The sequence below is a fragment of the Phoca vitulina genome, unplaced genomic scaffold, assembly GCF_004348235.1.
Source record: "Phoca vitulina isolate PV1807 unplaced genomic scaffold, GSC_HSeal_1.0 scaffold12, whole genome shotgun sequence".
Classification (NCBI taxonomy): domain Eukaryota; kingdom Metazoa; phylum Chordata; class Mammalia; order Carnivora; family Phocidae; genus Phoca; species Phoca vitulina.
The window spans coordinates 46522890-46537774 of record NW_022589715.1 but is presented as its reverse complement, the minus strand read 5'-3'; the positions used below and the strand labels follow the sequence as shown (position 1 = coordinate 46537774).

At 43.3% G+C, this 14885-nt stretch overlaps 1 protein-coding gene and 1 long non-coding RNA gene across 6 annotated transcripts in view; one reads left to right on the top strand and one right to left on the bottom strand.

Annotated features, from left to right (window-relative positions):
- Window positions 1-10457, bottom strand: part of LOC116636328 — a 50859-nt gene extending 40402 nt beyond the window's left edge. For both annotated transcript variants that reach the window (XR_004300321.1, XR_004300322.1), the window contains exon 1: window positions 10369-10457. This is a non-coding gene — a long non-coding RNA (uncharacterized LOC116636328). The remainder of the gene's footprint in view (window positions 1-10368) is intronic.
- A 68-nt stretch (window positions 10458-10525) lies between these two features.
- The window catches only part of SOCS5 (suppressor of cytokine signaling 5), a 59877-nt gene continuing 55517 nt past the window's right edge, over window positions 10526-14885 (top strand). For 2 of the 4 annotated variants that reach the window (XM_032411037.1, XM_032411038.1), the window contains exon 1: window positions 10713-10935. The gene's annotated coding sequence lies outside the window, so the exon portion shown is untranslated. Of the gene's footprint in view, window positions 10595-10712; window positions 10936-11076; window positions 11793-14885 lie in introns of those variants that run through there. The other 2 variants (XM_032411039.1, XM_032411040.1) reach the window with 2 other exon arrangements.

The following is a 14885-nucleotide window of genomic DNA, read 5'->3' as shown; positions in this document are numbered from 1 at the left end:
GGAAGGAATAATTTTGACTATATCCTAAAGAGAGAGTCCAAGTCTTGCCAGCTAAGGGGAAAAAAAAGTAATGGCCAAAGGGAGACTGTAGAATCTTTATGTGAGACATTTTAAAAATGTAAGATAGGGGCGCCTGGGTGGTTCAGTCAGTTAAGTGTCTGCCTTCGGCTCTGGTCATAATCCCAGGGTCCTGGGATCGAGCTCCACATCAGGCTCCCTGCTCAGCAAGGAGCCTGCTTCTCCCTCTCCCTCTGCTGCTCTCCCTCTCCCTGTCAAATAAATAAATAAAAACGTTAAAAAAATTTTTTTTAAATAAAATTAAATTAAAAATATAAGATAATTTCAACTAGAGCTGGGACTAGACACTCTTCACAGAGATTAGACAGTTCTACAATTTGTAGTTTTTGTCATTCCCAAGGAAGAGAGCTTTAGAGCTAAGAAAAGCTTTCTGGATGGCTATTTGCTGTACCTTGTCAACTTCATGGTTTATTTTTAATACTTTCTCTCATGCTATAATTACAAAAAAAAAAACACAAAATAAAACAAAACAAAAACAAAACACCTCCACCTACATGGAGCCAAACTAAAGAGAAGTACTATGTGGAAAGATAATTTTATGGCTGGGGTACCTTCTTCAGATATATATATATATTTGTTTTTTTTAAATGGCACTTCTCACTGCCATATCACTTGTGCATATTTCTGCATCGGTAAATGTTCTCCCAACGTCTCATGTAAATTAAGTGCCCTAGAATTTTTCCATCCTGGTCTCATATACCTGGAATATAATAAATAAGAAAAAGTCTTTGGGGGGGATAGTATAAAAATAGCATACTTACTATACATGGTCTGGTTATAAAGCACACTTACCAAAGCCTGTTTCACCAAAACTATAAACCTATTTTCCAAAAGCAACTATGGGAAAATGAAGAATTACTAAGAGAAATGAAAAGAGATCCTAACGAAAATGGCCAAGGAGTATTTGGCCCTGAGGCTGGGGTAGCACTATGAGCTGGCTGGGGCAGGGTACACCCTATAGTCCTCACCTTCTAACCCATCATCCCCACCTGAGACTTCACTCTAGAGATGCTTCTATATGTTGAATGAAGAAAAATCGAAAATTTTCTACAGCCTGCAATTCATTAACTGGAGCACAATTCAACTGCATTTTAGTCTTTTTTCTTGAAACAGCATGCCAACTATGGTTGGTTGCAGGAGATGCAGATTAAATATTTTTTAAATTCCTTATTGGAAAAAATATAAAGGCATAATTGACAGGCTGAAAATGAGGAACTACTCTTGATGGAATGTGAGAGTTAATGCCTGGAAAGCTGAGGTTCTAATTTGGAAACCTAGTCACACTATCTCAGAACATTCCTTTCGAAGATTTTATTAAAGGATTTGTAAGACTCCTGAGGATTTATCCTAAGGCTATATATACCTGTAGACATATGTGCCGGGTTATACACTATAGGGTTGTTTGTAATAAGTAGCAAAGACTGGACAAAGCCCAAGGATTCATCAATAGAGAAATAGTTAAATGAACCATGGCAGATCCTGCAGTGTAATACTATGCAGCTGTTTAAAAGAATGAGGAAGCTCTCCTAGTACTGATAGGAAAGATTTCCAAGATACATTATTAGAGGGAAAAACAAGATCCAGATCAGGGGATAAAGTAGGCTACCTCTTGTGTAAGAAGCTGGAAGAGAAGAAATAAAAGAACTGCTCGTATCTGTGTGAAGAAACACTAGAAGGATACATAGAGGGGCACCTGGGTGGCTCAGTCGTTAAGCGTCTGCCTTCGGCTCAGGTCATGATCTCAGGGTCCTGGGATCGAGCCCCGCATCGGGCTCCCTGCTCGGCAGGAAGCCTGCTTCTCCCTCTCCCACTCCCCCGGCTTGTGTTCCCTCTCTCACTGTGTCTCTCTCTGTCAAATAAATAACTAAAATCTTTAAAAAAAAAAAAAAAAAGAAGGATACATAGAAAAAATCGGTATAGTTATCGCTACCCATCCAGGTGGGTGGGGTAGAGACCTGGGTGAAGGAGCAGGAAAAGATAAGACTTTTCATTATATCCTTTCTTATTTGGATTTTTGAAATGTGAATGTATCAGCTGGTCAAATAGAAGTTATTAAATAAATACCAAAAAGAAAAAAAGCTCGAGAGAAGTTATTTAGGAGTCATATGGTAATTTTTTTTTTTTTTTAAAGATTTTATTTATTTATTCATGAGAGACAGAGAGAGAGAGAGACAGAGGCAGAGGGAGAAGCAGGCTCCCCGCGGAGCAGGGAGCCCGATGCGGGACTCGATCCCAGGACCCTGGGATCACGACCTGAGCCGAAGGCAGACGCTTAACCGACTGAGCCACCCAGGCGTCCCAGGAGTCATATGGTAATTTCAAAGAAGTTGCAGCTGCAATTAAAGTGAAACAAAACAAAATACCCTGAATCCATCCTCAACCAAGGGCATACTGTTGGTAGGTTTTGAGCAGAGGGCTGCAGCAGAAGCCCAGACCCTACTGACTTCCATTCTTATTAGCTGAGTACCTTGCCTATCCATCATGACTCTTTTAAGCATCCTGACTCTTTCTCTGTAGCATTCTTTCCTCTCCTCTTATTTTTTTTTTTAAAGATTTTATTTATTTATTTGACAGAGAGAGAGCACAAGCAAGGGGAGCGGCAGGCAGAGGGAAAGGGATGCAGGGCTCGATCCCAGGACCCTGGGATCATGACCTGAGCTGAAGGCAGACACTTAACTGACTGAGCCACCCAGGCACCCCTTTCCTCTCCTCTTAAAAGAAGTAACAAATCAGAGACCCTGGAAGATGCTGCTGACAGCTATTATACTTTATTTATAAAGAGTTAAGTTAAACTAGAGTGTGGATTACTGCACATATTTCACAGGTGTTGAGAAAGTCTAGTTATCTTCCCAAGAAGGAAGGACTCCTGGCTCACTTGGCTAGACTGGGCTAGGAAATCCTTCTTGATCCTCTCATAACCTATACGTAGCTCTGTAATTGTGCTTAAAACCTCCTACAGCAGGGCGCCTGGGTGGCTCAGTCGGTTAAGTGTTCGACTCTTGATTTCTGCTCAGGTCATAGTCTCAGGGTCCTGAGATGGAGCTCCGCGTTGGGCTTGGTGCTCAGCGCGGAGTCTGCTTGAGATTTTCCCTCTCCCTCTTCCTCCCCACCCTCTCACTCTCTAAATAAGTAAATAAATAAAATCTTAAAAAAAAAAACCTCCTACAGAAGCCACCAGGGTAGGAGGCAGTCCTCCCCACTAGACTGTGAGCTTTTGAGGCCAAGGACTCTGTCTTATTCACTGGTCTTTGTATTCTCAGAGCCTAGCACAAAGCCTCCACAGGTACTGTGTGAACTCAGTAAACTGAACTTTTATCCACCTAATGGCTTAGACCATAATCCTGAGCCCTTTTTAATGTCTTTCCCTCACTGTCATTAAATCCGCCAGTAAGTCCTGTCAGTCCTACTGCCAAACATACCCCAAACCTACTACTCTTTTTTTTTTTTTAAAGATTTTATTTATTTATTTATTTGAGAGAGAGAGTGAGAGAGAGAAAGAGCACAAGAGGGGGGAGCGGGAGAGGGAGAAGCAGACTCCCTGCTGAGCAGGGAGCCCGATGCGGGACTCGATCCTGGAACTCCAGGATCATGACCTGAGCCGAAGGCAGTCGCTTAACCAACTGAGCCACCCAGGCGCCCCAAACCTACTACTCTTTATCATCCTTAGCACCACCCTAATTCAGACTACCAACATCTCTGGTCTGGCCCAAAACAACCAGTCTACCTTCTAATCCACTCTCCTACTGCCCCCAGAATATATTCTCCATATGCAGTTAGAGTGATCTTTTAAAAACCAAATCAGGGACGCCTGGGTGGCTCAGTCGGTTAAGCGTCTGCCTTCGGCTCAGGTCATGATTCCAGGTCCTGGGATTGAGTCCCGCATCGGGCTCCTTGCTTGGCGGGAAGCCTGCTTTTCCCTCTGCCTGTCACTCCCCCTGCTTGTGCTCTCTCTCTCTCTGACAAACAAATAAATAAAATCTTAAAAAAAAAACAAATCAAATTATATCACACTCCTGCTTAAAACCCTTCGGTGGTTTCCTATTACAATTAGAATAAACATTTAACTCTTTACCTGAACTTCCAAGCCCTATGAGATCTGGCCCCTGTCTGCTTCTTTGACTTAGCCTCATACCGCTGCCCTTCACTTCCTCTACTCCACACAGACCGCCTTTCAGTTCCTTATATCGACTCCGTCTGCTCCTGTCTCAGGGTCTCTGTGCTCTTCCTTTGACCTGCAAGGCTATCCCGTCTTCTTTTTGTATGCTTGCCTCCTTGTGTCATCACTGATGCTCTACAGTGCTTTCTCAGAGAGGCTTTCCCTGACCACTCCAGTTACATCCGCCCCGCCCTCCATATTGCTCTATTTGTAGCACCTTTAACTGTATAGATGAACATCTTTACTTGCTGCTCTGTGCTTATTGTCCCCATGATAACGTAAGTTCTGTGAAGTCTCTTGTTTGCCACTGTATGACCTGGGCTTAGAATGGGGCTGGGCACATAATGGCTCTAAAAAGTTTTTGTCAAATAAATGAAGGTGCTTAAAATTAATCATGGATAGAATATTTATTTCTTTCCTTAGAGACCTTTTAATGTAGCTTTTTAATTGAAAAGGCAATAAACAATTATAAAAAGAAGTGAGGATGTCATGATTGGCTTTTGAAGAAACATAGTAGAAAATAGTATTAAGAGAGTTAATTGAGAGAATAGGATCCTACCAAAAGTGATAACTTCTGTCATAAACCAATCTAGGCAAGGAGTAGGTCCAGACACCATGTCCAGTGGATGGCCAGATGTTGGTTTTGCACTCAAGAAGTTCAAAATCTATCAGAAGATACAGCTTTGCAATTATAACATCTAATATCCGTATACTGCAAACTGTGTTCATGTTTATAATTACTTGTTTGATCACAAGAGTCCTATGAGGTAGGGTATTATTATAGCTATTGTTAGTACCATCTCACAGATTAAATAACTGAGGCTCAGAGAACTTATGTCATTTGCTTTGGCTAACACAGCAAGCAATGAATGAGATTTTTAAGTTAGACTCAGATCTTCTGACTCAGCTCTCCTGTTCCATTTCACCATTATGTCTATTCAGTGTGATAAATGTATGTGCAACATGGTATGGGGGTCAAGTGTAGCAGAGAGAGACTCTGTATCTGGAGAGGTCTGGGAAGGCTTCATGAAGAAAAGTCTTATAAATGGGGCTGTGAAAGGGAAGCAAGAGTTTTCAGGTGGAGTATGAGGCACATTTCAGATCGATATCTGATGAAAAGCAGAGAGGGATGAAAATGGATAGCCTGCTCTACGTGGCAGGGAGCAGAGGAGTCCAGATGGGGAGGTTGGGTCATACCATGAAAGATTTTCAGTGCCATTTTTAGGCAGTTGGGCAGTCCCTGAAAGCAAAGGATTGAAACAGTCAAATCTGGGTTTTCAAAAGAAAATTAAAGTGGCAGATTGGTGGATGAACTGGAGCATGAAGAAACAAGTTAGGAGGGGTTTTTTTGTTTTGTTTTTTTGGTGATCGTGCAAGCAAGATAAGTGTCTGAATGAGGATACTGGAAATGCAAAGGGCTGATTTAAAAATGTTTGTGTGAGTAAGACTCACTTCTGGGGAGGTGTAAGAGAGGGAGAAGTAAAGATTATTTTTAAAAATTTCTAGCTTATATGACTTGGTAGATGATTATCTCAACCAAACTGAAGAATACAGAAACATGATTTCAGAAGGGAATTGGAAGTAGGGGTTTTCTTGTAGCAAAGATAAAGCACCTTCTGCTTCATCTTTCAGAAATGCTTGGTTTGAGGTGCCTGTTTGCAACATCCAGGGGGATATGTCAAGCAGGTAGCTGAAAATATGGGCCTAGACTTTGAAAGCAAGGTTGACTGGAGATCTAAATTTTCGAGTCATTAAAATACAAATTGTAGGGGCACCTGGGTGACTCAGTCAGTTAAGCATCTGCCTTCGGCTCAGGTCATGATCCCAGGGTCCTGGGATCGAGCCCTGCATTGGGCTCCCTGCTCAGCGGAGAGTCTGCTTCTCCCTCTACCCTTCTCCCCTGCTTGTAATCTCTCTCTCTCTCTCTAATAAATAAAATCTTTAAAAAAAAAAAAAGAAAAGAAAAAATAAAATACAAATTATATTAAAATTCCTATGCAAAAGAAGCACAAAGGAACTTTTTTGAGGTGATGGATTTTCTTTTTTTTTTTTTTTTAAAGATTTTATTTATTCATTTGAGACACAGAGATACAGAGAGAGAGGAGAGCATGAGCAGTGGGAGAGGCAGAGGGAGAGGGAGAAGCAGACTCCCTGCTGAGCCAGGAGCCCGATGTGGGACTCGATCCCAGGACCCTGGGATCATGACCTGAGTCGAAGGCAGACGCTTAACCATCTGAGCCACCCAGGCGCCCCAAGGTGATGGAAATTTCTATTTCACAATTATGATAGGTTATAAGGGCATACATGTCTCCAAACAGATGAGACTATACACTTAAAATGAGTACATTTTTTTTATCTTAAATCCCTTTAAAAGCACTAAAAATAAAAGTGAACTGCCTTGTATGACACAGTAAGTTCTAAACAAATTGTCTTTAAAAATTGTTAATCAGGGGCCCCTGGGTGGCTCCATTGGTTAAGTGTCTGCCTTCGGCTCAGGTCATGATCTTGGGGTCCTGGTATTGAGCCCCGAGTCCGGCTCCCTGCTTCTCCCTCTCCCTCTGCCTCTCCCCCCACTCATGCTCTCTCTCAAATAAATAAATGAATAAAATCTTTAAAAAGTTATTAATCAATTGTTTTAGGAAAAAAAAGAGAATGGAAAATTGTTCTACACATATTAGTTAAAAACAAGTGATTGGCAGCAGAGAAAGCTGCCATGGTTTTGGCTGTTCCAGAAACCAGTGCTTGATGTGCCAGTTTATGGGCCATTGGGGAGTTCTCCATTCAAAACCATATTCCCTCCCTAAACCACCCTCCTCCATCGCCAACCCACCCTTGTACCACCTGGGGTGACTTCCCCATTTGGAGTAGCTGAGACAATAAAGGTACTTGAAGAATATAATATGACATTGCTGAACAAGAAATCTGTCCTTATTGATTGATTTTAGGCTTATGGCCAATTTGGCTTCCTCATTTGGCACCATTCTCTCAGCATCACTTCTGAATTGTCCTTTCAGTGCTCAGCTTAAAATTTACTTTGTACAAAATACCCATTTTTAATTCAGTAGAACGAGGGGAAGTCTGACACCTATACTCATCTACCAGTGTGGACACATCCACCATGAGTATACAATCACCAAATCTGTATATTTATGTTGGAATCTCAGTTTTGTTATATGCTAAGTCTTTGAGACCTTGAAGAAAATGAGGAAAATGAAATCCACTTTGCGGGGTGGTAGAAATTAGGTCAGATAGCATATGTGAAAGTGCTGAGTATGGTGTTGAGTAGGTGCTCAATAAAAGGCAGATATCTTGTCAAGCCTTACTATACTTTCTCAATTAGTTAGTCCATATCATAAATTTCTTGAAAGTAAAAATTTTCTGCTCTCTATAACCCACCCTAATACATCCTCAGTAGACCTTGGGGAATGATGTTTAGGAAGCTGGCAGGTCAAGGATAAAGCTGAAAAAGATTTACACAATAAATCATAGATGAGACCATTCTGTGAGATGGGAAGAAAGGAACTTGATTCAGAGGTGGTGGCAAAGGTCCTTCTTCACATTTCCTCTTTCCATTCATTTAAATTTGTATCTTGCCAAAAAGAGGGGACAGAAGGGCTCATCTTGATGAGCAGAGCTGCAAGACTGTGTGCCAATACACCTGGTCTTGATTCATGCCAGCTGGGAGAGGAGCTTGGCTTCTCAGTGTTTTACTACTGTGGTTTCCTGGGCTGGGCAGCTGGGTGCCTAATAATGATAAAAACCATAATAATACTTCATAATTATGCACTGCCCTTTGCCAGAACTTGGATTTAATTATAATGACTATGACAGAACTGGCAACATCTCGCTCCCTGTTGGGGTGCAATACCCAAGGGCCTGGAAATACAAAGTGAAGTGGCAACTGCAACCTTTTCCTGCAGGGCCTATCCTGGCAATTTACCCAGAATGCTCTGGGTTTAAAGCTCATCATCAGAAACAAAGAGTACTTTTAAATTGCCCACATGCACTTGGCACTGTCAAGTAAAACAGTTTTATGAAGCAACTACTGCCACTCACGGGCACATCATCATGGAAGCCCAGGCCTGGAGGGTACCAAAGGAGGTGACCTCATTCATAACCCCACCCCTGCCACTACACTCTGGTAGCTAAGTTCACTGACCTTCCCATTCTGATTTGGGCTGGAGATGCTTTTGTGGCAGCCTGATTCAGGTGTCAGGGAATTCACCATTTAACACTCATTTTGTGAGCACCTATTCTGAGCCAAGGCACTGTGGAGGCACAAAGATGTATAAGGTACGATCCCTGCCCTCAAAGTAGCTTATCTTCTAGTTGAGGGATTCATATTCAGGCAGCTGTAATATAGAGGGAAGTCAAGGCAGATGAAAGGGAATGAAATTAAGACTCCAGGTGAAAGGCTCAGGGCCACTCCCTCTTCGAGAATAAAAAGAAAGGATGAGAAGATATGGGGTGAGGGTGGGGAGGATTTGAGGTGAAGAGATAGGCAACAATTTAGGTTTTTACAGGTTTCCCTGGTTGTTGTTGCTGGTGGTGGTGGTGGGTTTTTTTAGCTTCATAGCACTTATTACCCCGAGTTATGTTGTTCGTTTATTAGTTTACTCATATACTGTTTCTCTCACCCCATTCTGGAACCTTGTCACTTTGGTTCACCACTGTATCCTGAGCTCTCAAATAATGCCTGGAACAAAGTACAGTGCTCAGTGGCTTAATGAATAAGTGACCCAGGTGAGGCAGTGGATGTAGAAATGGAGAAGAAAGGGCATCTAGTAAATATAACCAACAAGACAAAGTTAGAAAGGGTAAGGCAGGAATTTACAGCAGTGAGGGAGAAGCATGGAGGTTTACACCCAGGTTCCTGGTTCTGGATTTGGGTGATTGGATGGTGACATTATCAAAGAAGATAAGGAACAGTGCTCGCTTCGGCAGCACATATACTAAAATCAAAGAAGATAAGGAACAGAGGAGAAAGAATAAGTTTTGTGGACTTCTGAGCGTATTTGAGTTCTGATTTGGATAGGTGATAATGAGGTTCAAGTGCAGATGTCCAAAAACACTTACATATGCAGATCTGGACCTCATTAAAGGTATACTCAGCCACCAAAGTGGTTAGATCACGTAGTGTGCGGTAGAATGACTATGTACCTACTGAAGAGAGGACTGGGGATCAGCTCTTGGGACTCTTTTAACGAGCCAACAGATAACAGATTTAGTAAGATTAACAATCTGAGTGTTTATAGTCTCAGGGAAACTGGGTGAGGGGTGCACCGGACAGGAGAAAAAGCTTAAAGAGGGATGTAGTCCATCAAGTTTACTGCAATAGAGATCAAATAAGAACTAAAAAGTGACCCTTGAACTTGGTCACATGGCTGTCACCTGTAGCCTTAAGAGGAGCACTTTCAGTGTACTAGTAGGGAGTTTAATTTAGCCTGTACTTGAAGTATGAGTTGAAATACAGATGAGCGCTAGGCGAACGGGCAAGTTGTTTTTTTTGTTTTGTTTTGTTTTTAAGTTTGGAAGCGTTGGAATTGGAACATGATCATGGTATGTCCAACACAGAAGTGGCCAGTGAATGACGACACAGTTTCTACAACGCCAGATGTAAAGAGTCCTGCTGGCGTCACAATGCCTCAACTATGCTTTTACCCTTTCAGCCATTTCTAGGGCGGGGGCCCTTCCACATAAAGTGCAGGCAAAAAGTGGAGGACAACCACCCCTCCATCAGATCTGTGAGTCACGTTTGTGACAGCAGGGAGTAGCGATGGGACTACTTGAATTAAATGAAGTGCCCAGTTTCCCGTGCATCTTGGAATTTAGTGACTGGGTGGTTCCATGCTGGAGGGAGCTAGGGAGACTCATTCACATTTTCCGACCCGGCACTCACACCCTCCATTCATCATTTTTCCTTTCCTTTTCCCTAACAGAGTTGAAACCAGGGACAAAGCTTTCTTCCTTCTCCCACCTCAGGTTGACCTTCCACCCCCAAGCCCACCGCCGGCCCTTCTCCGACCACGTGACCCCCCCCTCAGCCCCCGTGACTCGCCGCCTCCGACCCCTCCCCTCCGGCTACAGCCCGCTTTACCCCGCCCCTCCATCCCACGTGACAGCCTCTTTCCTACCTGACTGGCTCCTCCCTTTCCCCCGGGCCGGACCCGGCCGCCGTCTCAGCTGCCCGACTCCAAAATGGCAGCCGCGCACAGCGCGCACCCGAGCGGCCGGACCTCCCTGACTCTCGGGCCAGCCCCCTGTCGCTCCCTGTCTCCCTCCTTCGGCCTTCACCTACACGCCTCCGGATTGGCCGCTAGGAATCCCGCCCCTCCAGAGCCCCTCCTGCTATTGGTCACGGTAGGCTGCCCTTCAGAGAGGCGTGCCCCCGCCGCCCCCCGCCCCGGGAGGTATTTTCCATTCTGGTGGGGGTTGGGGGGAGGGGAGGGGGGGAGGGGAAAGGGTGAAGGGGGGAGGCGGCCGGGGAAGGGGGTGGGGGCCTGGCGGGGGCATCCGGCAGAGCTGGGGTCCCCGGGCTCCGTCCAGAGGAAACGGGACTGCGCTCGATCGGGCAGTCGGAGGGGACGGGACGGGACTGGCGGGCGAGCAGGAGGACTCGCCCTCTCGGTGACTGCGACGTCCGGGCCCGTCCGCCTGGCCGCAGGTGCCCGTGGATGAGGCCGCCCCGCGCGCCCCGACCGGTGAGTGTCCTCGCGGCCCGCGCCCGGCCCGGCCAGCGCCCGTTCCCGGGCCCCCGCGCCGCCGTTAGCGGCCGCCTGCCCGGCCTCCAGTGTCCGCGCCCGGCGCAGTCCGCCTCCAGCCGGCGCCTCCACACCCGGGGCAGAGGCAGCGCCGGCCCTCGAGCCGGGAGGAGACGGCGGGCGGGGGACGGCGAGTCCCGGCCGCGAGCCCAGGATAGACCGCGCTGCGCGTAGTGGGGGCTTGCGCTTAGTAGGCTCTCGATGCATTTCTGAGGAATTATTTTTCTGATTGGAGGGAGGTGGAGCGCCTAAGGGGAAGGGGGTCGTCCGGAGCCGGTAGGAGGGCGTTCGTGATAGGGGTCGAGGGAGGCCACCGGAGACTGTGGGGGGCAGTTAACGCGCGCTGCGGGGAAGGGGCCAACCGGCCAAGTCACGTGGGCTCTGAGGCTCCGTTCCGGGGGTCTTCAAGGTCGACGAGAAGCGGTCCACTGGGAGATGAGAGATCTGGGGAGCTTGGATGGGGAAGTGACCGGAGCACCTCCGGGGGTTTAACCCGAGGTGGAAAGGGATGCGCAGGCGGCCGCTGGAAGACCCTTCTGCAACTACTTGGACTCCTGCGATTCTTTGGTGCTGGGCTTTGGGCGTTCAAGTAGCCGAAGCGAACTGACTTTCTGGAGAGGGAGTTGCATTTAAAGAAGGATGCTAAGAAGCAGTTTAAGTACACATGTCGGTTTGGTTCCGAACTTTGAAAGGCTGGGGGATTGGATTCACGAGGTGATTTTTGACATTTTGTTTTGGCATTCCAACCAAGAGGAGGCTTGCTGCTGGAACTTGTCAGTTCTCCTTTATTTTAAAATGTATGTACATGTTTGATGGTGTTTTACCAGTTACTAGTTTTGCTGGAAATGCTCATAACTGTACCTTTAAATTCTTGTAGCCGCCTCTACATCTGCTGAATATCCTTTCTTCAGGTCTCTCAGTCTATAGCTGTGGCTTACTTCTTCCTGACTTAACACTTAGAGTGGACTGACTGTGCTATTAGAATTTGCTACTTACTTTTAGTCTACAAGATTATTAAGTAATTCGCATGCTTTCTTTCCCTTGCTTTTAATTGTTTCTTTACAAGGTCAACTTTAAGTATTGTACTGGGAAGATGCTGGTAAGGTAGCAGCTCTATCTAGAAAGCAAGACTAAAATCAGGTTGAGCTTTCTAACAGTTGAATTATTAATGTCAGATGCTTAGTTTAATTTCAATAATCTTGTATTTGCATAACACTCTTGACACTGGGTTAGGAACACAGAAAATGCATACCAGGGTCAGGCGGTGGCAGTCCACAGATTCTACCTCTAGCACCCCTTTGAGGTTCTTCATGGCACTGAGAAGAGGAAGCTAAGAATTACACAGCTACATCTTTTCCTCTTTTAAATATTTTCTTAATCATATGTATATTATCTTACTAATTCCTCACAATTTAAAAAAGGAAGGCCTCTTTTAGGGAGTACTTAAAACATACTTGAGAAAATTTGTAGATATGTTGCATTGTAATGTAATTCATCAGAGAAAAATGTTCTGCAAAAAAGTACTAATATTTTAATTTGGCACCTTTTTAGTTTTTCAATAACTGATGGATAATTACATTTTTTTCTCCCTATTGTCCTGGAATTTTACTATTTGTCCTTAGGGAGAATGTACTGGCACACAAAACGGTAACCTAAATATTGAAACCTAACACCTTTTAGCATTATAACTTCTACATTATTCACCTTGAGACTCATCTATGGTAAACTAGTGGTCCTGAAGGCTTTCCCTTATCACCTTAGTTAAGAATGGGCAGTTTCCTCCTTTTGTAGAACCAAGGAAAAATAATGTTTAATGCCTGCAAATTGATGATAATAACTAAATAGAATGAGAATGGGAAGCTTGGAAAAAAGATGTATGTACAAGAGTCACATTTGTTTTAGAGCTGGGAGAGTAGGCCATGGAGATGATTATTTTGCAGATCAGGAAACCAATGCCCAGAGCAGTGGAAGGGACTAAATTGCTAGTTAGTGACAGAGCCAGGATCGGTGGGCAGGTCTCTGGACTCTAGTCCAGGGTTTTTCTACATTATCACATTCACATTGTTTATTACCAAAGAGTTGCAGTGCCATCTATAAGTGGTTTTTGGATTATTTGTAATGTTGTTCACTTCTAAGGATGGGGAAGTTTGAGTTGACTACATTTATACATGAAATGATGTAAAACTGGATGAGCTTTTATTGAAAAGTTTTAAACAATATGCTTCATTGTTAGTGGAAGTGCTGATATTTCTCTCTCATTGGGAAGAGACAAACTGTCATGTCATCTAGATTAAAATATTAGATGAACTTAGGGCAGGCTACTGTTCTGTCATTTTTATGCTAAAAATTAATTGCTTACAAGATCTTCAGAATCCAAAGGCTCCTGTACTTTCAAAGTAAATTATATGAAAATTATTATTCTCAGTAAGTGTGGGAGTTTTGTTATGTTAAAATGGGTTTTAGTACCTTTAAAAATAAGAGCAATAGTAGAATTACATGATAATTATGAAAACATAATTTCTATCATAGTTGTAATAGAGACCAACTGACTTTATATCTCAGCCACTTAATAAGATTATGATGTCTGGCAAGTGATTTAACCACTGTGTACTTTAGGTTTCCTCATCTGTAGAGTGAGGGTAATAAAAGTACCTACCTCATAGGAGAGTGGTGAGGATTCAAAGTGTTTCTTTCCTTAGCACACAGTAAGGGTGCAACAGATATTGGACACTATTCTTTATGGCTTGTTAGGTGTATACAGACACTTGTGTGCCCATTTGTTTCTTTGCTATTAATGAAGTCACTTTGAGGCTACAAAAAATTCCTAGATAAATACATGATCACATAATAGCCTGTCTTACCAGGCTCTTAGTGCAGATGATGCCCTCATGTTTGTTTGTTTTTTGTTTTCTCCTTCCTCGGCTCATCTTGGACCTTTAATTAGGTATGCATATCAAGTTAGAGCAAGTGAGTCTATTTTTCTCAATGTCATCTGGAGACCCTTGTTGCAATGACATTATTCTAGAATCAAAATGCCAGTAATTGATTTGCAGGTATCCTAGTGAAAATGCAGTGAGTTCCAAAGGCTTACTGGGTAAGCTTAGGTGAGGAAATCAGGAATTTATAAGATCTATTATTCATTACAATCCCTTTCTGTCAATGAAGCCATGAGAAAATCCTTGAACCTTGTTTTCTATTAAGTGAATGTTTTGATGACTTCATTCATTATACTGTTAGGTTTTAGTGATAAAATTTGTGTAATTCCAATTTTGTAACATTCTGTTCTTTTTACTTTGCTGTAACCCAGGTCTAATTAGTGTTACGCACATGTGGTTTAGCAAATGTTTTTTAAATGACCGTGGTGGACTTTTCCTACATATTCTTTGGTTCTGCCTTATCAGGTTCTTCTGTTGCTCTTATAACAGCTCTTCGGCTTGTAGTCCCCTTAACTTTGGTTCTCATGCACCTTTACCTACTGTCACAAACGTTTACCTACTGTCACAACATGTAACTTCTTACTGTCATACATGAGCATACTTTTTTATGCCTCTTTTTAAACATTAATTTCAATTATTTAAAAAATGTATTATCACATATTTTTAATTGCCCTTATTTTTAGAGTTTCATTGAATTGAGTCCATTTTACAGGTTAGAGATTAAAATCAGAAACAAGAGTAGCTCAAAAGCATTTTTATTATGTTAGTAGTAGATTCGTGCTATTTTGTTTCAGATCTCAGGCAGGCATTCTTTTGGTAGGTACTTCAGGTGATAAATACATGGATCATCCCTTTAATCTGAAGTAAGCATTACATGGAGCTATCAGAAGCTTTCAGGATCATATTTTTCTTCCACTGATACAGAATTTTAATGTTTGAGAGTGACCAACTCCT